The sequence below is a fragment of the Vitis riparia genome, chromosome 6 (assembly GCF_004353265.1).
Source record: "Vitis riparia cultivar Riparia Gloire de Montpellier isolate 1030 chromosome 6, EGFV_Vit.rip_1.0, whole genome shotgun sequence".
Classification (NCBI taxonomy): domain Eukaryota; kingdom Viridiplantae; phylum Streptophyta; class Magnoliopsida; order Vitales; family Vitaceae; genus Vitis; species Vitis riparia.
In genome coordinates this window covers 12,697,792-12,723,028 of record NC_048436.1, presented here as the reverse complement: position 1 = coordinate 12,723,028, position 25,237 = coordinate 12,697,792, and the positions used below count along the sequence as shown (strand labels likewise).

The window sequence follows — 25,237 nt, the reverse complement described above, 5'->3', positions numbered from 1 at the left end:
CTTAGCAAAGAAATGCCTCTTGTCTTGGGCACTCAACTCGCTTGGAACTTCCCCAGTAACCAAGTAATTTGCAATGTGAGAATACCATGGAGCTACATCTATTGACATGAGAGACTCCTCAGGGAAGTCATCATTGACAGGCAGACCATGTGAGTCATGTGCTATCACAAGTCTTGACAAGTGGTCAGCTACCACATTTTCTACTCTCTTTTTATCCCAGATTTGGAGATTGAATTCTTGGAGCAAAAGGATCCATCTTATCAATCTTGCCTTGGCATCTTGCTTGGTTGGCAAGTACTTCAAAGCGGAATGGTCAGTGAACACCACTATAGAGGACCCTAACAAATAGGCACAAAACTTATTCAAGGCAAAAACTACTGCCAACAACTCCTTCTCAGTAGTTGTGTAGTTCCTTTGAGCCTCGTTCAAAGTTTTGCTCGCGTAATAAATCACATAGGGCTTTCCATCCTCTCTTTGCCCCAAAACAGCCCCCATAGCAAGATCACTTGCATCACACATTACCTCAAAAGGTAATTTCCAATTTGGGGCTCTCACTATTGGTGCAGTTGTGAGGAATTGCTTCAGTTCCTCAAAACTCTTATGACACTTCTCGTCCCACACAAACTTGGCATCCTTTACCAAGAGTTCACAAAGAGGCTTTGAGATTTTTGAGAAATCCTTAACGAACCTCCTATAGAACCCGGCATGTCCTAGGAATTGCCTAATTCCTTTAACATTTGTGGGAGGTGGCAACTTAACAATTAGCTCCACCTTTGCCTTATCTACCTCAATGCCATTTTTGGAGATTATATGTCCTAAGACAATGCCTTGTTGTACCATAAAATGGCACTTCTCCCAATTTAGCACTAGGTCTTTCTCAATACATCTGTGGAGAACTGCTTCTAAGTGCAACAAACACTCCTCAAAAGAACTTCCATAAACAGTGATGTCATCCATGAAGACTTCCATGATGCGTTCCACCATATCACTGAAGATGCTTAGCATACATCTTTGGAAAGTTGCAGGAGCATTACATAAACCAAAGGGCATTCTCCTATACGCAAAAGTACCAAAGGGGCATGTGAAGGTTGTCTTTTCTTGATCTTCCAAATCAATCTCTATTTGGAAGTACCCCGAGTAACCATCTAGAAAATAGTAGAAAGGATGTCCTGAGACTCTCTCAAGGACTTGGTCGATGAAAGGCAATGGGAAATGGTCCTTCCTAGTCACTGAATTCAACTTCCTGTAGTCTATACATACCCTCCATCCTGAGGTAGGACGTGTAGAGACTTCCTCCCCTTTCTCATTCTGGATCACAGTGATTCCAGATTTCTTTGGAACTACTTGGGTGGGGCTCACCCACAAGCTATCTAAAATGGGATATATGATCCCTACTTGAAGTAGCTTCAGAACTTCACCCCTCACCACCTCTTGCATGTGAGGATTCAACCTTCTCTAGGGCTGCCTCACTGGTTTTACATCTTCCTCCATGTAGATATGGTGGGTGCACACCAGAAGACTAATTCCTTTCAGATCAGAAATTTGCCATCCAATGGCTTTCTTGCATTTTCTGAGGACTCCCAAAAGACTATCCTCTTGATCACTTGTGAGATTTGAAGAGACCACCACTGGACATTTCTCATCTTCCTCCAAATATGCATACTTCAAATTAACAGGAAGTGGCTTCAAAACAAGCTTTGGAGGGTCCTCCATAGTTGCTCCTTGTGAGTCCTCCTTATTGAACAGTGGTAAGATCTCTTCCCGTCTCCTCCAAGGAGACATGATAGCTAGCACATCAGAGGGTTCAGATAACCCTTCTTCAAGCACTTCAAGGCTTTCATTCAAGCTCTCTTCTAAGCTCTTGTCACAATGCTCTTCAACCAAGGTGTTGATCAGGCACACCTCCTCCAATCCTTCATCCTCTTCTAGGTGAAGATGTCTCTTGCAAAGATGGAATATGTTTAATTCCAAGGTCATGTTTCCAAATGTGAGCTGCATCACCCCATTTCTACAATTGATGATGGCATTGGAGGTAGCCAGGAAAGGTCTCCCAAGGATGATTGGCACGTAATTGGCTTCCTTAACAGTGGGATTAGTATCAAGCACAACAAAATCCACGAGATAGTAGAATTTGTCCACTTGAACTAGAAGATCCTCTATCACCCCCTTTGGGATTTTGACTGACCTATCAGCTAAGGAGAGAGTGATGGCTATGGGCTTTAATCCTCCAAGTCCCAGTTGCTTGTACATAGAGTATGGGAGCAAATTCACACTTGCCCCCAAGTCTAGTAAAGCTTTCTCCACAAGTGTCCCTCCAATGTTAACTACAATGGTGGGGCAACCCAGATCTTTATACTTAACTGGAGACTTACTCTGAATGATAGCACTTACTTGCTCAATGAGGAATGCATTCTTTGTCACATGTAACCCTCTCTTGACCGTGCACAAGTCCTTTACAAACTTTGCATATGTGGGGACCTGCTTGATCATATCAAGTAAGGGTATATTCACCTTCACTTGTCTCAAGACTTCAAGAATTTCTGATGAATTCTTGATTTCCTTCTTTCCATGTAAAGCTTGAGGAAAAGGGGGAGGCATATGTTTCTTCATCATATCCTCTTTAATCATTATCCTTGGCTCTTCTTCAATGCTTGATTTGGATGCACTGTTCTTCCCACTCTTCTCTTCTTGGTTATTACTCTCTTTAACCAAGGTTCTCTTTGACACGAGTTCTTCATCTTGCCTTACCTTAGGCAAGGGTTGATCAACCTCCTTTCCACTCCTCAAGGTGATCACAGCTTTGACATCCCTCAACTTTGAAGACTCCTCCTCTTGGGTTTCAACTTCATGAACCCCCTTTGGATTTTGGCTTGGTTGAGAGTTTCCCTTTCTCATTCACTGTGTTGAGGTTGGTAAGCCTAGAGATGGAGTATTGAATATTATCTATCTTCTGATATAGATCATTTTGCATCCCATCCATTCTCTTATTTAGAGAACTCTCAACATTCTCAATCTTTTGGTGCAATTGGGAGTTGATTGCCCTTTGTTCACCCACAAAGTCATTCATGACTTTACTTAGGTTCGCAATGGCTTGCTCCACTGAAGAGGTTTGTTGAGGTGATTGAGTTTGGGCTTGTGGTTGGTACAGAGGTGGTCTTGGTTTCCAAGAAAATTTTGGATGGTTTCTCCAACTTGAATTATAGGTGTTTCCATAAGGTGCATTGTTGTTGGGCCTAAATTGCCCCACAACATTGGCTTGATCACCTAACATCTCCCTCACGGCTGGCATGGTTGGGCACTCATCTACCACATGATCACATGATTGGCAAATGGTGCATGGCATGACATGGGCTTGTGTCTCGGAAATGGCTTGGACTTCATGCATCTTTTTCAACTCAAGTTCTTCCAACCTCCTTGCTATTGTTGCCACCTTAGCTTTCATGTCCATGTCTTCACTTAACATGTACATTCCACCCTTTGGATTTACAAGAGCTGTCATCCTTCCCAATTCCTTTGAGTTGGGCTCATCCCATCCTCTTGTTACCTCAGATACATAACTTAAAAAATCCATGGCTTCTTCCGGATTCTTACTCATAAAATCTCCCCCACACATGGTTTCAAGAATTTGCTTCATGGAGGAAGACATCCCATCATAAAAATAGCTCACCAAGAGCCATGTATCAAAGCCATGATGAGGACAAGCGTTGATGGCCTCCATATATCTTTCCCAACATTCATGGAACTTCTCATTTTCTTTTGCAGAAAAGTTTGAGATTTGCCTCTTCAACCCATTGGTCCTATGGGTGGGGAAAAATTTCTTCGAAAATTCGGCCTGAAGATCAACCCAATTCCTTATGCTCCTTGGCCTTAAAGAATTAAGCCATATTTTTGCCTTGTCCTTCAAAGTGAAAGGGAATAGCTTGAGTCTCATCAAGTCTATTGAAGCTCCTCCCTCTCTAAAGGTATTGCACACCTCTTCAAACTCCTTGATGTGAGCATATGGATTCTCACTCTCCATTCCATGGAAATTTGGTAGAAGGGGCACAATATGGGGCCTTATAATCAGCTGCTCAAGAGGAGGTACGATGCATGAGGGTGCACTCATCCTTGGTGGGTGCATTCTATCCCTCATGGATAGATATGCATTTGGATTACCCCCTTGACCGTGTTGAGAATTCTGATCCTCTTGTGGAGGGTCCATGATGTTTACACAGATATCCAACTTTGTGTCTTGAGGATTCTCAATCCTTACTAATCTTCCCTCTTGGTCCCGAATCCAATAGGGCATGCACAAATCACTACTTACCTGAAAACAAAACAAAGACAACAAAACAAAAGAAAACTAGAGGAAAGTTAAGGTTAGAAAGAAAACAAAAGAAATTCTATAATTACAAGAAAGGAAATAAAGTTAGTGAAAAAGGAATTCACCAAAGTTGTGACAAAAATCACAAGTAGCCTCTAAAAGGTTGTATCACTGTATCGTGGCACCGTCCCCGGCAACGGCGCCATTTTGATCGTGTCTAAATCCAGTCGGGTCATTTAATCAAAAACATTTATAAAACCTATGACCTCATACTAGCGTAGCAAAGCTACTATAGTATAGTGGCTCTAGGGTTGAACTCTGGGATGGGTTTTCATTCTACCAGTGATATACTCAAGATTAGAAATTGAATTTAATGATTTCCTTTACCAAAAACTTAAAGTTTAAAAGAAAATAAAATTTGTTTTGAAAGTGTTTGAAACTAAATTAACATAAACTAATTAAAAATGGAAGAAAGAAAGTCTCCCGGAGCTAAGGATTGCTAGGATCAAGTTTAGAATGCAAAGTGGAAAATTCCGGATTTTTCTCCTCGCATTGGGGATTTAACCTATAGTTATTTCCCGAATCGGTATAGGTTTAACAATGAAGATTTAATCCTTAAAAATCAATAGAAATGGTAGTCAAGGTCCATTAATGGCTTTAGACACTATGGGTCTTCACCTTGAACCACTTTCCAATGGCTCGTACATGATAACTAATGGACTGATATGGATCTAGCAATAAGCATCCACAGAGACCTGAAGCTTACCATGTATTGGCCATTCAAAGTGATTCTAAGGGATTTAAAGCAAAACTTTGGATTTAAAAGCCATTTATGAACTTCAACAACCTGTATTTAAGGCACGAGCGTTTTCCACCTTTGCATCTGGACTTTTCACCTAGCTTCCTTCACTCCAAGAAACTAAAAGTTTAGCCTCTCATCCTCTAAGAAAACATCCTCAGAGGTTGTTTGGCTTCCAAGAAAAAGAAAATAGTAAAGAGAAAAGGGAAAACGAGAGAGCTCTGTATTTTTCTAAGTGTAAAACATAACACATATGATAGATGTCTTCAAGAGGTGATTTCCACCCCTTATATAGTCTTTACAAAAGCAAAGCTTGTGATTGGCTTGTTACAAGGATAAGAAAGGAAATTGCATCAAAAAATACATAAGAAAATATCTAAAGTGGAGTCGGCAAAAACAGAGGAAAATTCGCACCACGCATGGGGTGTGCGAATTTGGAAGGGGGTGTGCGAGTTTCGCACAAGCCTGGAGCAGTTGCCTTCCGAGGGCCATATCTTCCTCGTTTCAGCTCCAAATCGTACACGGTTTGAAGCGTTGGATTCTTGACTTCCTGATCTTTGAAATGGTATATAGAATGTAGAAAATGGGCCTCGGGAAGTGCTTCTAAAGTGCCAAATAAGACTACAGCTGCTGTCCTCTATTTTCCTCTTTGCTTCTCTTTGCTTTTCTCCTTTGGTTGGCTTGTCTTAATGATCCAAAAAGCTGTCAAAACACTAAAACTAGCCACAAATATGATTAGAAGTCATTGCTAAGTCCTTAACATGCCAATTGGAATAAAGATGGAGAATTACTACACAAAAGTGCTTAAAACATGATGACTTAAAGGTGTAAAATAGCACTTTTTGGGTAGTAATCAATGATGTTGTAAATTATAGTACTTTTTATTTTTCTTTTTCTCTCCTTCATTGCTAAGGGACTAGCAATATGTCGGTTGGAGGGAGTGATTACTACTCAAAAAGTGCTATTTTACACCTTTAAGTCATTATGTTTTAAGCACTTTTGTGTAGTAATTCTCCATCTTTATTCCAATTGGCATGTTAAGGACCCTTGCAATCGTTTCTAATCAAAATGTGTTAAGTTTTGGTGTTTTTGATAGCTTTTTTATCACCAAAGCAATCTTAGATGAGGGAGGGTTCTATATAATCCATGGAAAAGAAAATAGAAGCTCATTTACATGAAGAATCCAAGCTTTGGAGCTTCATAGTTCTTTTCCAAAGCTAATAAAGAATGCAAGGAGGAAAATAGAGGAATCTAACATGAAGTAATTCAAGAGGACAGCAATGTTTGGACACTTTTCGACTACTTCCTAGAGTCCATTTCATGTATACCATATTTTGTTTCGAATTTTGGGAAGTCAGGAGTCCAATGCTTCAAACGGTGCGCAAATTGGAGCTGAAACGAAGAAGTTATGGCCACTTGAAGACAACTGCGCAAAGTTGAGCGAAAATTTCTGCGAAATGAGCTACGAAACACCCCTTTGGCACACGAGTGCCATTTCGCAGCCCCCCAACCCCATTTCATAGCTGCGAAATGGGCTGCGAAAATGTCTCCACCCTACAAAATGGGCTGCGAAATGGCCCGTGAAAAAGCCCCACGTTGCGAAATCACCTCCAAGATACGAATCAAGTTGCAAATCATCTCCAAGTTGTGAAATCACCTCCAAGTTGCAAAATCACAAATTCAACTTGCAAAATCAAAGTTCAAACTTGCAAAATGGACAATTCAACATGCGAAATCCACCTGTACAATCTCATATATTTGCTACCGACTAAGTTAGATTTTTTTCTCAAGATATTTTGTGTAAATTTCTATTTTCTCCTTGTAATCAGTCAAAGATATTATTGGGATATTTCTTAGAAAATATCTTCTCTATATATATCTTTGAACCAATGTAAATAATATATCATAGATCCATCATGTAATCGACGATAGTAAGAAATATATTTTACAAAGCACTTGCTCTGCTTTTCCTTCATATTCTTGTTTTCTCCATATTTTTATTTCTAGCAAATCAAACTCCGAGGATGTTTCCTCAGAGGATGAGTGGCTAGGCTTTTAGTTCCTTGGAGCTAAGGAAGCCGGGTAAGGCCTCGAATGCAAGAATTGGTAGTTTTTTTGTTTCAACTTTTAATGAAGAGAAAGTGTGACCCGTTAATGGTTTTTATGTTTTTAGTTAACTTAAAATGCCTTCAAATCACCTGGGCCAACACTTGGTAAGGCAAGTGATCTCCGTTCATTGAGATGCACTAGTTTACCTCTTGCGAGCCTTTGGGAGGTGACTTGAAGGTAGGATTTTCTAGAATTGCCAACACTTGGTAAGCTTTTAGACTCTAAGGAGACATCCATTAGTTATCTCTTACGAGCTTGAGAAGGGAAGTCCAAGGTTAATGATCACCTTGAATGGCAAATGCTTGGTGAGAGGCACGAGCCATTGCAAGTTGCATTAGTGAGAGGGAATTAGTGATGAAATCCATTAAAGGGAAGCATCTGTACAACATCAGTTAGAGAATTAACTATATGTTAATTCTCTAATACGAGGAAAAGATTCAAGTGATCGGAGCCTTGTTTTTGCATGAGGAGCCTCCCTTGTGAACCTAAAACTCCAAGGAACGCTTTCCTTCATAAGTAATTTCCATTACTTTCTTTTTAGTTAGCTTAAAACAAACTCTTTTTCAACCAAAGTTTATGTTTTCTTCTTAAGCTAACCTTGAAATGAAAAGGCACCAATTCATCTTTGAATTAATATCAATTGTGAAGTGAAAACCCATCCTAGTGAACGATCCTAGAGCCACTATGCTATGCTAGCTGAGGCTATCCTAGTACATGGTGTAATAGGTTATAAATTTTGTTGATTACTCCCGTTTGAGGATCGCAATCAAGGAACACCACTTGGACATGAATCAAATGGCACCATTGTCAGGGACCATTGAGAGGACATGAATCAGTTGATACACCAATTGGGAACGAATCATCTTTGTATCCACAACGTTAAGTTGTTCATATCATTTAAAGCCCTAAGCTCATGACCTAGATCTTTTTGTGTCATCAATAGCCCTGAGTTGTTCATAGCATCTAGAGTCCTAAGCTCACAACCTGAAGTCGTTCAATTCAGCCATAGCTAAGAGTTGTTCATAACATCTAGAGCCCTGAGCTTACAACCCAATGTTGCTCAAGTCATCAACAACCCTGAACTTCTCATAGCATATTAGGCTTTAAGCACATGAACCAGAGTGACTCATGTCAACCACAACCTTAAGTTACGCCTAGTATCTAGAGCCCTAAGCTGATGACCCAGAGTAACACATGTCATCCATAACCCTGAGTTGTTCATAGAATATAAAGCCTTGAGATGATGACTTGAAGTCGTTCATAGCATCTAAAGGCCTGAGCTCACGGGATCCCAAGTTGTTCATATCATCCACAACTCTGAGTTGTTCATAGCATCTAGAGCTCTGAGCTCACCACACAGTGTTGTTCATGTCATCAACATCCTTGAACTTTTCATAGCATTTGGAGCCCTTAACTCATGACCCAGAGTCATTCATGTCAACCATAGCCCTGAGTTGTTCATAACATCTAGAGCGTTGAGCTCACAACCTAGTGTTGTTCATGTCATCTAAAGCCTTTAGCTATTCTTAACATCTAGAGCCCATAGCTCACGATCTTGACTTGTTCATGTCATCCATAATCTTGAGTTGTTCATAGAGCTCATGACTTAGAGTCATTCATGTTTGCATAACCTTAAGTTATTCATTTCATCTAAAGGCATAAGCTCACAGGATCCTGAGTCGTTTATATCATCCATAACTCTGAGCTATTCATAGAATCTAGAGCCCCGTGTTGTTTATAGCATCCAGAGCCTTAAGCTCACGACTTTCAGTCGTTCATGTCAGCCACAACCCTTAGTTGTTCATAACATTTAGAGCCTTGGGCTCATGACCAAAAATCACAACCATGAGTTATTCATAGCACCTAGAGGCTTAAGCTTATAGGATTTCAAGTCATTCATATCATCCATAACCCTGAGCAGTTCATAGCATCCAAAACCATGAGCTCATGACATGCATATTAACCTCAGCCTTAAGCTATTCATAGCATCTAAAGCCTTAAGCTCATGACTTAGAGTCATTCTTATCATCCACAAGCCTAAGTTATTCATAACATCTAGAGCCTTGAGCTCACATCCTTTAGTCTTTCATGTCATCCACAATCTCGAGTTATTCATAACATTTAGGGTTATAGGCACGACTAAAAATCATTCATGTCATCCTCAATTTTGAGCTATTCAAAGCATCTAGAGATCGTAACTCATAGGATCCCAAGTCATTCATATCATCCACAACTCTAAGTTGTTCATAGCATCTAGAACCCTAAGCTGACAACACAAAGTCATTCATGTCAATCACAACCCTAAGTTGTTCATAGCATGAAGAACCTTGAGCTAACGACCTTTAGTCATTCATGTCATTCATAACCCTGACCACTTCATAACGTTTAGAGCCTTGGGCTCATGAGCAAGAATTGTTCATATCATCCACAACCCTAAGCTATTCATAGTTCCTAGTGGCTTGAGCTCACAAGATTCTGAGTCATTCATATTGTCCACAACCTTAAGTTATTCATAGATTTTAGAGCCATGAGCTCAAGACATGGAATAACTCATATCATCCACAAGCCTGAGATGTTGATAGCATTTAGAGCCCTGAGCTCAAGATGTCGACCATAATTATGAGTTGTTCATAGTATTTAGTGTCTTAAGCTCACGACCTTGATTCATTCATGTCATCTACAGTCTTGAGTTGTTCATAAGATTTAGAGCCTTAGGCTCATGACCATGAATGAAGACTGACTTGAAAACATGTCTTGATAACAAAGTTGGATTCAAGGTGAGATGCAAATAGCCTCTGTTGAGGACATGTCATGGTTCTGTTGTTAGGGGTCTTGGGTGTTTGATTCATTTTTTCCATTTCACCAACTACTTATGTGCGAGACCTGCACTGAGCAAAGTTGTTTATTTCCCTGATGAAATTTATGACGTTTTATTTATTTCGGTTTATTCAATTTTGACCTAAGAAATGACATTTGAGTGAGTGGTTTTGAACCAAGGATGTAATACACAAGGAATCATTGTGAATTGGGTTTGAGATTTAGTTATTCTAAGAGGTCCTTTAATTGTGTGTTTATTTTATTAAAATTGATGTTTATTTTAGTTATAGTATGATGAATTTTAATTGTGTTTACTTATTCGTTCATATCATCCACAACCCTGACTTGTTCATAGCATCAAAGCCCTTAGCTCACGACCCGAAGTAGCTCATTTCATCCACAATCTTGAGTTGTTCATAGCAGCTAGAACTTACGGAGTTGTTCATGTTATTCACAATCTTGAGTTGTTCATGTCATCTATAACCTTAAGTTGTTCATAGAATTTAGAGCCATGGATACATGACCAAGAACACACCACTGAGCTGTTCACACCATCTAGAGGCCTAAGCTCACATGATCTAAAATCTTTCATATCATCCACAACCTTGAGCTATTTCAAGAATCCAGGGCGCTGAGCTAATGACTCAGAGTAGCTCATGTCATCCACAGTCCTGAGCTCATAACATCTAGAGGCTTCAGCTTAAGGGATCTCAAGTTGTTCATATAATCCATAATGTTGAGTTCTTGATAAAATTCATAACCCTAAACTAACAAGCCGGAGTAACATGTATGTGTTATAACCCTATGCTATTCATAGCATTGAGACCCTTAAGCTCATGACTCTGAGTCATTAATGTAAACCACAACTCTGAGAAGTTCATAGCATCTAAAGCCTTAAGCCCGCGACCCAGAGTCGTTCATGTCATTCACAACTCTAAGCTTTTAATAGCATCTAGAGCCTTGACCTCATGACTCAGAGTCTTTAATTTCATCCACCACCCTGAGTTGTTCATAGCATTTGGACTCATAGGCTCATGACCAAGAATCATTGATATGATCCTCCGCCCTAAAATATTCATAGCATCTAGAGGCCTGAGATCATGGGATACTAAGTCGTTCATATCATCCACAACTATGAGCTGTTCATAGCATCTAGAGCCTTGAGCTCATGACCCGAAGTTGTTCATGTTAGCCACAATTCTGAGCTCACGACCCGGAGTCTTTCATGTCATCCATTGCCATGAGCTTTTCATAGCATCTAGTGTTATGAGCTCAGTACATGGAATTGTGTATGTCCACCATAGCCTTGATCTGTTCATAGGATCTATAGCCCTCAACGCATGACTCAGAGTTGTTCATGTCATCCATGATCCTCAACTGTTCATAGCATCTAAAGTCTTAAGCTCACGAGCCGAAGTCATTCATGTCATCCATAGCCCTTTGTTGTTCATAGCATCTAGACCCTTGAGCTCATGACCTAGAGTTGGTTAGGTCAACCATTGCCCTGAGTTGTTTGTAGCATCTAAAGCCCTAAGCTCACAACCTAAAGTTGTTCACATCATCCATGACCCTCAACTGTTCATAACATTTAGAGTCATGGGCTCACGACCACGAATCGTTCTTATCATTCACACCCTTTAACTATTGGTAGCATCTAAAGGCTTGAGCCGACGAGATCCTGAGTTGTTCTAATCATCTAAAACCTTAAGCTTTTCATAGCATCTAAAGCCTTATGCTAATGACAAAAGTAGCTCATGTCATCCAGTGTCATGGGCTATTCATAGCATATAGAGCCCTGAGCTCACGACTCGGAGAAGTTCCTCTCAACTACAGACTTGAGTTGTTCATAGCATCTAGAGCCCTAAGATCATGATCCCAAGTCTTTCATGTCAACCATAACCTTGAGTTGTTCATAGCATCTAGAGCCTTAAGCTCATGACCCAAAGTTGATCATATCATACACAGCCTTGAACTATTCATAGCATCTCGAACCCTAATCTCACGACCCGATATCGTTCATGTCAACCATAACCATGAGCTATTCATAGCTTCTAGAATCCTTGGCTCATGACCTGGACTCGTTCATATCATCCACAACCTTGAGTTGTTCCTAACATCTAAAGCCTTGAGCTCACGACCCAGAGTTGTTGATGTAAAGCAGAAACCCAAAGTATTCATCGCATCTTCATTCATATTATTCACAACCCTGAGCTATTCATACCATCTTGAGCCTTGAGCTCATGACCTAAAGTTGTTCATTTCATCCACAACCCTGAACTATTCATAGAATCTAGAACCTTGAGTTCATGGCCTAGAATCATTCATATCATCCCCATCCTTAAGTTGTTCATAGAATTTAGAGGCCTAAGCTCACGGGATCTCGAGTTGTTCTTATCATCCACAACCCTGTGCTATTCAAAGCATCTAAAGCCTTGAGCGGACAACCTAGAGTCATTTATGTCATCCAAAAACTTGAGTTGTTCATAACATCTAGAGCCTTGAGCTCATGACCCGAAGTCATTCATGTCATCCATAACCCTGAGATATTCATAGCATTTAGGGTCATGGGCTCATGACCAAGAATCATTCATATCATCCACAACCCTGAGCTAGTCATAGCATCTAGAGGCCTGAGCTCACTTGATCCCAAGTCTTTCATATCATTGACAACCCTAAGTTGATCATAGAATCTAAAGCCCTAAGCTCAGGACATTGAGTAGATCATGTCATCCACAACCTTAAGTTATTCATAATATCTAGAGCCATGAGCTCATGACTCAGAGTCATTCATCTCATCTATAACCCTAAGTTGCTCATAGTATCTAGAGCCCTCAGCTTACAACCCATAGTTGTTCATGTCAAGCATAGCCTTAAGCTGTTCATAGCATCTCAAGCCCTTAGCTCATGACCCGATGTTATTCATGTCATCCACAACCCTAAGCTTTTCATAGGATCTATAACCCTAAGCTCAAGACCTAGAGTCATTCATGTTATCCATAACCCTTAGTTATTTATATCATCTTAAGCCCTTAGCTCATGACCAGTAGTCATTCATTTCATCCACAACCCTGAACTGTTCATGACATCTAGAGCCTTGAGTTCATGACCCAAAATTGTTCATATCATCCACAACCTGAGTTATTCATATCATCTATATCCTTGAGCTCACAACCTAGAATTATGCATATCATCAACCACTATGAGTTGTACATAGTATCTAAATACTTAAGCTCATGACCTAGCGAAGTTCATGTCATCGACAACCCTAAGTTGTTCATAGCTTCTACAACCCCGAGCTCATAACCTAAAGATGTTCATGTGAACCACAACCCTAAACTATTCATAGTATTTAGAGCTATGTGCTCATGACCCAAAGTCGTTCATGTTAGCTACAACCCTGAGATATTCATAACATTTTGAGCTTTAGGCTCATGACAAAGAATCGTTCATATGATTCATAGCCTTGAGCTGTTCGTATGATCTAGAGGACTGAACTCATAGGATCCTAATTTGTTCATATCATCAATAACCCTGAGTTGTTCATAACATCTAAAGTCATGAGCTAACGACTTGGAATAGCTCATGTCATCCAATGGTCTAAGCTATTCATAACATCTAGAGCCCTGAGCTCACGAGCCATAGTCGTTCATGTCAACCACAGAACTAAGCTCTTTAGAGCATCTAGAGCCCGCTACTCACGACTCAAAGTCATTCATGATATTCCCAATCTAAGCTATTCATAGAATCTGAAGGCTTGAGCACATGATGTACAATTGTTCATATCATTCAATGCCCTAAGCTATTTATAACATCTAGAGGTTTGAGCTCACCATCGAAAATCCTTTATGTCATCCACAACCATTAGCTACTCATAGCATCTAAAGCCTTAAGTTCACAACCTATAATAGTTCATATCATATGTAACCCTAAGTTGCTCAAAACATCTAGAGCTTTGAGCTCATGACATATAATCATGCATATCATCTACATCCCTTAGTTGTTCATAGCATCTTGAGACTAGTTCTCATGAGATAAAGTAGTTCGTTCATCTCATCCACAACGCTATGTTCTTCATAGCATTTAGAGCCATGGGCTCATGACCAAGAATCATTGATATCACCCTCATCCGGAGTTGTTCATAGCTTTTAGAGGCCTGAGCTCATGAGATCCCAAGTCATTCATATCATCCACAACTTCAAGTTATTCATAACATTTAGAGCTCTAAGCTCATGACCTAAAGTCGTTCATTTCATCCATAGCCTGGTGTTATTCATAGCATTTAGAGCCTCTTATTCATGACCCAAAATCGTTCATATCATCCACAACTCTAAGCTCTTCAGAGCATCTAGATCCTTGAGTTCACGACCTATACTCGTGCATATCATCCACAACCCTATGTTGTTCATATAATTTAGAGCCCTAAGCTCATGATCCGAAGTCGTTCATGTCATCCACAACCTTGAGTAGTTCATAGCATCTAAAGCCTTGAGTTCATGACCTAGAGTAACTCATATTATCCATAGCCTTGGGTTGCTCATAGCATTTAGAGTTGTGACCTTACGACCCGGAGTCCTTTATGTCATCCACAACCCTGAGCAGTTCATAGCATCTAGAGCCTTGAGTTCACAACCTAGTAGCTCATATAATCCATAGCCTTGATTTTTTCATAACATCTAAAGTTGTGAGCTCATGACCCAGAGTCGTTCATGTCATCCACACCCTTGAGTTATTCATAACATCTAGAATACTGAGTTCACGACCTAGAGTTGTTCATGTCAACTATAACCCTGAGTTATTCTTAGCATCTAGAGCCTTGAGCTCACTACCCGGAGTCGTTCATGTCATCCATAGCCCTATGCTATTCATACAATTTATAGCCATGGCTCACAACCAAGAATTGTTCATATCATCTACAACCTTGATTTTTTTCATAGCATATAGAGGCCTGAGCTCACGGGATCCTAATTCATTCATATATTCCAATACCCTAAGTTCTTCATAGCAACCCGAGTCGTAAGCTCACGACTCGGAGTAGCTCAGGTCACCCATAACCTTGAGTTGTTCATAACATCTAGAGCCTTGAGCACACGTTGGGACTTGTTCTTGTCAACCAAAACCTTGAGCTGTTCATGGCATATAGAGCCCCAAGCTCACGACTAGGAGTCCTTCACATCATCCACTGCTTTTAACTTTTTATAGAATCTAAAGCCATAGGCTCACGACCAAGAATCATTCATATCATCCTCAACCCTAAGTTGTTCATAGCATCTAGAGGCCTAAGGTCATTGGATCCCAAGTCATTCATATCCTCCAAAATAATGAGGTGTTCATAACATTTAGGGTCTTGAGTTCACAACCCGAAGTCATTTATTCATCCATAAACCTCAATTGTTCATTATGTTTAGAGCCTTAAGTTCATGACCCAAAATCGTTCATATCATCCACAACACTGAGTTGTTCATAGCATCTAGATCCTTGAGCTCATGATCTAGAATCATGTGTATCATCCATAACATGGAGATGTTCATAGCATCTAAAGCTAGAGCTCATGACTTAGAGTAGTTCATGTCATTAATAGGCATTAGTTATTCATAGCATCTAGAGCCTTGAGCTCACAACCTAGAGTTGTTCATGTTAACCACAGGCCCACGTTCTTCATAATATGTAGAGCCCTGAGCTCATGACCTAGATTCGTTCATGTCATCCACAACCCTGAGATGTTCATAGCATCTAGAGTTCTCAACTCAGAACCTGGAGTCATTCATGTCAACTATAACCTTGAGTTGTTCATAGCATCTAAAGTGCTGAGCTCACGACTTAGAGTTGTTGATGTCAAACATAGTCTTAAGTTGTTCATAGCATCTAAAGCCTTGAGCTCACTACTTGGAGTCATTCATGTCATCTACAACCCTCAACTGCTCATAGCATTTAGAGCCATGAGCTCATGACTAAGAACTATTGATATGATCTACAACCTTGAGCTGCTCATAGTATCTAGAGGACTGAGGTCATAGGATCACGAGTCATTGATATCATCCACAACCCTAAGTTGTTCATAGCATCTAAAGTCATCAGCTTATGACCCAGAGTAGCTGATGTCATTAACAACCGTGAGTTGTTTATAGCATCTAGAGCCTTGAGCTCATGACCCAAACTCATTCTTGTAAACCACAACCCTAAGCTTTTCATAACATATAGAGCCCTAAACTCACGACTTAGATTCTTTCATGTGATGCACAACCTTGAGTTGTTCATAGCATTTAAAGCCATTGGCTCATGACCAAGAATCATTCATATTATCCTCAAACCTTAGCTGTTCATAGCATCTAAAAGCTTAGGCTCATGGGATCCTCAGTTGTTCATATCATCCATAACTCTGAACTCATGACCCAAAGTCGTTCATGTTATCCACAACCCTGAGCTTATGAAGTAGATAAATACATATCATCCATAACTTTGAGTTGTACTTAACATTTAAAGGCTTGACCTGATGGCATAATAAGTTGTTCATATTATCCATAATGCTTAGTTTTTCATAGCATCCATAGCCCTTAGCTCATGACCTGGAGTAGTTTATATCATTCACAACCTTGAGCTATTCATAGCCTTTAGATTCTTGAGCTCACAACCTGGAGTCATTCATGTCAACCACAACACTGAGTTGTTCATAGTATCTAGAGCCATAAGCTCACGACCCGAAGTCATTCATGTCATCCATAGCCTTGAGCTGTTCATAGCATTTAGAGCATTGAGCTCATGACCTGGAGTTGTTCTTGTCAACCACAACCTTAAGTTGTTCATAGAATCTAAAGCTCTGACCTCACTACCTAGGGTCGTTCATGTCATCCATAGCCTTAAGCTATTCGTATCATTTAAAGCCATAGGCTCACGACCAAGAATCATTCATATCATCATTAGCCCTAAGCTATTCATAGCATCTAGAGGACTAAGCTCACAAAATCTCAAGTCATTCATATCATCCAATACCCCGAGTTCTTCATAGCATCCAAAATTGTAAGCTTGTGACCCGGAGTAGCTTGTCTCATCCATAATCCTTAGCTATTAATAAAATCTAGAGCCCTAAGCTCATTACCCAAACTTATTCTTGTCAATAATAACCATGAGTAGTTCATAGCATCTAAAGTCTTGAGCTCACGCCCTAGGGTTGTTCATAGCATCCACAGCCTTGAGTTGTTCATAGCATATAGAGGCTTGAGCGCATGATGTAGAATCGTTATTAACATTCATAGCCCTAAGCAGTTCATATCATCTAGAGGCCTCAGGTCACAGGAGACCGAGTCATTGATATCATTGATTACTACTCAAAAAGTGTTATTTCATAGCTTGTAATTAACTCTTTTAAACACTTTTGAGTAGTAGTTATTACCTTTTAACTCAATTGGCATGTTAAGGACCCTTGCAATCAATTCTAATCAAATTGTGTTAAGTTTTGGTGTTTTGATAGCTTTTTGATCACCAAAGCAATCCAAAATTGAGGAAAGTTCTTTGGAATCCATGTAAAAGCAATGGAAAGCTCAGAAACATGAAGAACAAAAGCTTTAAAGTCCTTTGCCATAAGCAAATCCGGAATGCAAGGAGGGGAAGCAAAGAGAAATCTAACATGAAGCATTCTTGATGACAGTCATGTCAGCCACTTTTAGAGCACTTCCTGGAGTTCAATTTATGCATGCTATATGTCGTTTCGAAGCTTAGGAAGTCAACAATCCAATGCTTCAAACGATGCATGATTCAGAGTTGAAATGAAGCAGTTACAACCATTGCAAGAAGATCACTCCAAGCTAAAGGAAGATTTTTGCACGGCTGCGAAATCACCCTTTTGCTGCGAAAATGTTGTCCTTTTGCTGCGAAAATTTCACAGCCAATTTGCATAGTGCAATGGAATTTCTCCTGAAGCTTCCCGATATTTGCGACTGACATTTTGAGATTTTTTGCTTTAGATATTTGATGTCTAAATCCCTAAACTCTCCTTGTAACCCACCTATCATAGGATTCCTTAGTCTTTAAGTAAGAACAAATGATGAATAACCCCTTATATATAGTTTTGTAATTTTCTTTACAAATGAGAATGTAATATGACGAGAGGAAGAAATATATTTTTACAGAGCATTTGCTTTGTTTTTCCTTCATATTTTTGTTTTCTCATTATTTTTATTTCTAGCCAATCAAACTTTGAGGATTTTTCCTCAGAGGATGAGAGGCTAAGCTCTTTGTCTCTTGGAGTGAAGAAAGCCGGGTAAGTTTCCTCATGCATAAATTGGAAGTTTTGTTGTTTTAGTTTTTAATGAAGAGAAAGTGTGACCCGTCAATGGTTTTTATCTTTTTAGTTAACTTAAAACACCTTTAAATCACCTGGGCCAACACTTGGTAAGGCAAGTGGTCTCCATCCATTGAGATACACTAGTTTATCTCTTGCGAGCCTTTAGGAGGTGGTTTAAAGGTAGAATTTTCTAGAATAGCCAACACTTGGTAAGCTTTTGGACTCTAAGGAGACATCCATTAGTTATCTCTTGCGAGCTTGAGACGGGAAATCCAAGGTTAAGGATCACCTTGAATGGAAAATGCTAGGTGAGAGGCACGAGCCATTGCAAGATGCATCAGTGAGATGGATTTAGTGTTTGAACCCATTAATGGGAAGCATCTGTACCACACCGGTTAGAGAATTAACTATATGTTAATTATCTAATGCGAGAAAAAGAAACAAGTGACCGGAACTCCCTTTTTGTACAAGGAATCTGAGCCCAGTGATCTGAAACTCCAACAAACACTTTTCTTAGTAAGTAATTTCCATTACTTTATTTTTGGTTTCACTTAAAAACCAACCTTTTCAAATATCTTTATGTTTTCTTTTAGAGCTAACCTTGAAATGAAAAATCACCAATTCATCTTTGAATTAATATCAATTGTAAAGTGAAAACTCATCCCAGTGAACGACCCTAAAGCCACTATGCTATGCTAGCTAAGGCTATCCTAGTACATGGTGTAATAGGTTATAAATTTTGTTGATTACTCCCTTCTGAGGACCATAATCAAAGAACACCAGCTGGACACGTATCAAATGGCACCACTGTCAGGGACCATTGAGAGGACATGAATCAGTTGAGACACCAATTAGGAACGAATCAATCATCCACAACTATGAGTTGTTCATAGCATCTAGACCCTTAAGCTCACAACCCGAAGTTGTTCAAGCTAACCACAACCCTGAGTTATTGATATCATCTTGAGCCCTAAGCTCATGACCCGGAGTCGTTCATGTCATCCATAAAATTGAGTAGTTCATAGCATCTAAAGGCTTGAGCTTATGACACAAAATCATTCGTATTTTTCCCAGCCCTGATTAGTTCATAAAATCTAGAGGACTGAGCTCACGGGATCCTAAGTCATTTATATCATCCACAACTTAAGTTATTCATAACTTCTAGAATCCTGAGCTTAGGACCTGAAGCCTTTCATGTCATTCACTACCCTGAACTATTCATAGAATCTTGCGGCCATGACCCGGAGTCATTCATGTCATCCACAACACTCAGTTGTTAAAAGCATCTAGAGCCCTAAGCTCATGACCTAGAGTCGTTCATATGAACCATAACCCTGAGTTTTTTATAGCATCTAAAGGCCTAAGATCATGACTCATAGTGGTTCTTGTCCACCACAACCCTGAGCTATTCATAGCATCTAGACCCTCGAGCTCATGACCAGGAGTAGTTCATGTCATCAACAGCCTTAGGCAGTTCATAGAACCTAGACCCTTGTGCTCACGACTTGGAATCGTTCATGTCAACCACAACCCTGAGTTGTTCATAGTATCTAGAGCATTGAGCTCAAGACCCAAAGTCATTCATGTCATCCATAGCCCTGAGTTGTTCATAGAATCTAAAGCTATGAGCTCACAACCTAAAGGTTTTCATGTTAACCATAACCCAAAGTTGTACGTTGCATCTAGAGCCTTGAGCTCATAACCTAGAGTCGCTCATGTCAACTAGCACCATGAGCAATTTATGATATCTAGAGCCTTATGATCACGACCCAGAGTCATTCATGTCATCCATAACCTTGAGCAATTCATAGCTCTAAGCTATTCAAAGCATCTAGAGCCTTGAGTTCACGAGCCAAAGTCATTCATGTCAACCAGAACCTTGACTTATGTATAGTATATAGAGCCTAGAGCTCACAACCCAGAGTCATTCATGTCATCCATAACCCCAAGTTGTTCATAGCATCTAGAACCTTCAGCTCATGACCAAGAGTCTTTCTTGTGATTGATAACCCAGACTTGTGTATGGCATCTACAACCCTTAGCTCATGACCTGGACTATTTCATGTCAACCATAGCCCTGAGTTGTTCATAGAATCTGGAGGCCTCAGCTCATGACCGGTGTCATTTATGTCATCTATAACATTGAGTTGTTAAGAGCATCTAAAGCCCTAAGCTCACGACCTAGAGTCTTCATGTCATCCATAAACCTACATTGTTCATAGCATTTAGAGTCTTGAGCTCATGACCAGGAGTCCTTCATGATGACCACAACCCTGAGTAGTTCATAGCATTTGGAGCCCTAAGCTCAGGACATAGAGTCATTCATGTCAAACACAACCCTTAGTTGTTCATAGCATCAAGAGCCCTGAGCTCATGACTCGAAGACGTTCATGTTAACCATTGCCCTTAGATGTTCATAGCATCTAAAGCCTTGAACTCATGACTTAGAGTCTTTCTTGATAGCCTTAAGCTGTGCATAGCATCTAGAGCCCTAAACTCACAACTCGGAGTCTTTCTTGTCAACCACAACCCTGAGCTGTTCATAGAACCTAGAGGCCCGATCTCATGAACTAATGTCATTCATGTTATTCATAACCTTGAGTGTTTTATAGAATCTAAAACTCTAAGCTCACGACTCGAAGTCGTTCATGTCATCCATAGCCTGAGTAGTTCATAGCATCTAGAGGCTTTAACTCATGATGGAGAGTCATTCACATCATCCATAGCTCTGAGCAATTCATAAGATCTAGAGGGTTAAGCTCATAAGATCCTGGGTCATTCATATCGTCCACAACTCTGAGCTCTTCATAACATTTAGAACCCTAGGCCATCAAACATGAGTAGCTTATGTCATCCATAGCCAGGAGTTGTTTATAGCATCTACATCCTTAAGCTCACGACTTAGAGTCGTTCATGACAACCACAACCCTGATCTATTCATAGCATCTAGAGCCCTCAGCTCTCGACCTGAAGTCTTTCATGTCATCGACAACCTTGACCTATGTATAGCATATAGAGACCTCAGCTTATGACTCGGAGTGTTTCATGTCATCAATAACCTTAAGTTGTGCATAACATCTGGAGCTCTAAGCTCATAACTAGAAGTCTTTGATGTCAACCATAACCTTGAGCTTTACATAAAATTTGGAGGCCTGATCCCATGACCCAGAATCGTTCATGTCATCCACAACCCTAGTTTGTTAGTAGCATTTAGAGTCCTAAGCTCATGAACTAGAGTTGTTCATGTCATCCACTACCTAAAATAGTTCATAGCATCTAGAGGCTTGAGCTCATGACACAAAATCGTTCACATCATCCACAACCTAGAGCAGTTCATAACATCTATAAGCCTAAGCTGACGGGATCCCAAGTCGTCCATATCATCCACAACTATGAGTTGTTCATAGGTTATAGAAACCTAAGCTACCTAGAGTCTTTCATGTCAACCATTACCCTGAGTTGTTCATAGTATCTAGAAGCCTAAAATCATAACCCGAAGTCTTTTGTGTCATTAACAACTTTGATTTTTTCATAGCATCTAGCGCCTTGAGCTCAAGACCTAGAGTTGTTCATGTCAACCACAACCTTGAGTTGTTCAAAGCATTTAAAGCCTTGACATCAAAACCCAAAGTCGTTCATAACTTCCATAGCCCTGAGCAGTTCATAACATCTAGAGGCTTGAGCTCATGACACAGAATAGTTCATATCATCCACGACCCTAAGTGGTTCATAGCATCAAGTGGTCTAAGCTCACGGGATCCTGAGTCATACATATAATCAACAACTCTAAGTTGTTCATAGCATCCAGAGGCCTAAGATCATAACCCAGAGTGGAACATGTCATTCATAGCTCTGAGTTGTTCATAGCATCTAGAGCCTTGAGCTCACGACTCGGAGTCATTCATGTCATCAACAACCCTGAGGTGTTTATAGTATTAAGAGCCTTGAGCTGATGACCTAAACTCTTTCATGTCATCAACAACCCAGACCTATGTATAGCATGTAGAGCCCTAAGCTCACAACCCGGAGTCTTTCATGTCATTGACAACCTTAAGTTGTGTATAGGTGCTTGCGTGTAAATCCAGTCGAGTCATTTAATCAAAAACATTTATAAAATCTATGACCTCATACTAGCGTAGCAAAGCTACTATAGTATAGTGGCTCTAGGGTCGAACTCTGGGATGGGTTTTCATTCTACCAGTCATATACTCAATATTAGAAATTGAATTTAATGATTTCCTTTACCAAAAACTTAAAGTTTAAAAGAAAATAAAATTTGGTTTGAAAGTGTTTGAAACTAAATTAACATAAAATAATTAAAAATGGAAGAAAGAAAGTCTCCCAGAGCTAAGGATTGCTAGGATCAAGTTTAGAATGCAAAGTGGAAAATTCCGGATTTTTCTCCTCGCATTGGGGATTTAACCTATAGTTATTTCCCGAACCGGTATAGGTTTAACAATGAAGATTTAATCCATAAAAGTCAATAGAAATGGTAGTCAAGGTCCATTAATGGCTTTAGACACTATGGGTCTTCACCTTGAACCACTTTCCAATGGCTCGTACATGATAACTAATGGACTGATATGGATCTAGCAATAAGAATCCTCAGAGACCCGAAGCTTACCATGTATTGGCCATTCAAAGTGATTCTAAGGGATTTAAAGAAAAAGTTTGGATTTAAAAGCCATTTATGAACTCCAACTACCTGTATTTAATGCACGAGAGTTTTCCACCTTTGCATCTGGACTTTTCACCTAGCTTCCTTCACTCCAAGAAACCAAAAGTTTAGCCTCTCATCCTCTGAGAAAACATCCTCAGAGGTTGTTTGGCTTCCAAGAAAAAGAAAATAGTAGAGAGAAAAGGGAAAATGAGAGAGCTCTATATTTCACTAAGTGTAAAACATAACACATTTGATAGCTGTCTTCGAGAGGTGATTTCCACCCCTTATATAGTCTTTACAAAAGCAAAGCTTGTGATTGGCTTGTTACAAGGATAAGAAAGGAAATTACATCAAAAAATACATAAGAAAATATCTAAAGTGGAGTCGGCAAAAACAGAGGAAAATTCGCACCACGCATGGGCTGTGCGAATTTGGAAGGGGGTGTGCGAGTTTCACACACCATTCGCACAAGCTGAAGGTGCTGTGCGAATTTCGCACAAGCCTGGAGCAGTTGTCTTCCGAAGGCCATATCTTCCTCATTTCAGCTCCAAATTGTACACAGTTTGAAGCGTTGGATTTTTGACTTCCTGATCTTTGAAATGGTATATAGAATGTAAAATATGGACTTCAGGAAGTGCTCCAAAAGTGCAAAAGAAGACTGCAGCTGTTGTCCTCTATTTTCCTTTTTGCTTCTCTTTGCTTCTCTCCTTTGGTTGGCTTGTCTTAATGATCCAAAAAGCTGTCAAAACACTAAAAATAGCCACAAATATGATTAGAAGTCATTGCTAGGTCCTTAACGTGCCAATTGGAATAAAGATGGAGAATTACTACACAAAAGTGCCTAAAACATAATGACTTAAAGGTGTAAAATAACACTTTTTGGGTAGTAATCACTGCCCCCAACTGACACATTGCTAGTCCCTGAGCAATGAAGGAGAGAAAAAAAAAGAAAAATAGATAATATAATAATTTACAAAATCATGCTGATCACTCCAAAAAATAATCAAGTGGCATGATTGGATCAAACTCTCACATGGCAAGTCAAGGATATAAAACTCAATCATCAACAAGAGTTATCAAATAACTTACCTATCACAACTTGCAAAGAGTGGGCATTATGCAAATTTGAGTATCAAAATAATTTCCACTCCCAAAGGACCAACTCTTAATCTTCCACAAAAATCTAAGTGTTAAGGTGCTTAGTTTCTAGTTATAGTATGTCAAACTATATTCTCCCCCCAACTAAGGTTTTTCTCTAGCTTTAGCAACACTAACTCATATATAAAAGGCTAAGAATGCACCTTTATATATATATATATATATAAATACTCCACCCATCCACCCATGTAACGAGCAGTGAAGTCGGTGACTCCCAACCGGTAAAGGCTTAGGGCACCAGGCTTTAAAGATTTTCACCATATACCCCTCGAACCTTGCTCGGGTTTCAAAGCAAGTGAAGCAAAAATTATTTTCATAAGACACATTGGCCTTTTATAAGGTGTCCCAACACTAATAGAATGAGGTCAATGACACCAAGTCGAAAATTTCCTAAGTTTAGGGGGGGGGGGGGGGAGTTTTCCATCTTATAACTGGAATCTAATGTGTTCAGTGTGTGAAAAGATTAGAGTGGAAGACTTAAGATTGAAATCAAAAGGAGCTTCAACAATATATCAACTTTAATAAGCATAATACAAACTCTGAGACTATGGCAATAAGATAAGAATTTAATTTCTCCCATTTACTTTTGAGAATTTATCTTTGAGAAAACAAAGAGAGTTTGCAAAAAATAAAAAAAAAAATTGTTAGCAAAATAACTTAACCAAAAATTCAACAAATTACTTCCTCAACTCTCCCCCCAATGATTACTACTCAAAAAGTGCTATTTGATAGCTTTTAATTAATCCTTTTAAACACTTTTGAGTAGTAGTTAGTACCTTTTAACCCAATTAGCATGTTAAGGCCCCTTTCAATCAATTCTAATCAAATTGTGTAAGTTTTGGTGTTTTTGTTAGTATTTTGATCACCAAAGCATTATGAGATTGAGGAGAGTTTTATGGAATCCTTGGCAAGCAATGGGAAGCTTAGAGGCATGAAGAATCAAAGCTTTGAAGCATCATTTGCCATAAGCAAAGTGGAAATGAAAAGGGGAAGCAAAGAGAATCCAGCCATGAAGCATTCTTGATGACAGTCACTGCAGCCACTTTTGGAGCACTTCCTGATGTCCAAATTATGCATGCTATATGTCATTTGAAAGCTTAGGAAGTTAACAAT

The 25,237-nt window shown here is 39.6% G+C and overlaps 1 pseudogene; it reads right to left on the bottom strand.

The window, feature by feature from the left end:
• Positions 1–267: 267 nt before the first annotated feature.
• The window catches only part of LOC117916987, a 72,980-nt pseudogene continuing 48,010 nt past the window's right edge, over positions 268–25,237 (bottom strand).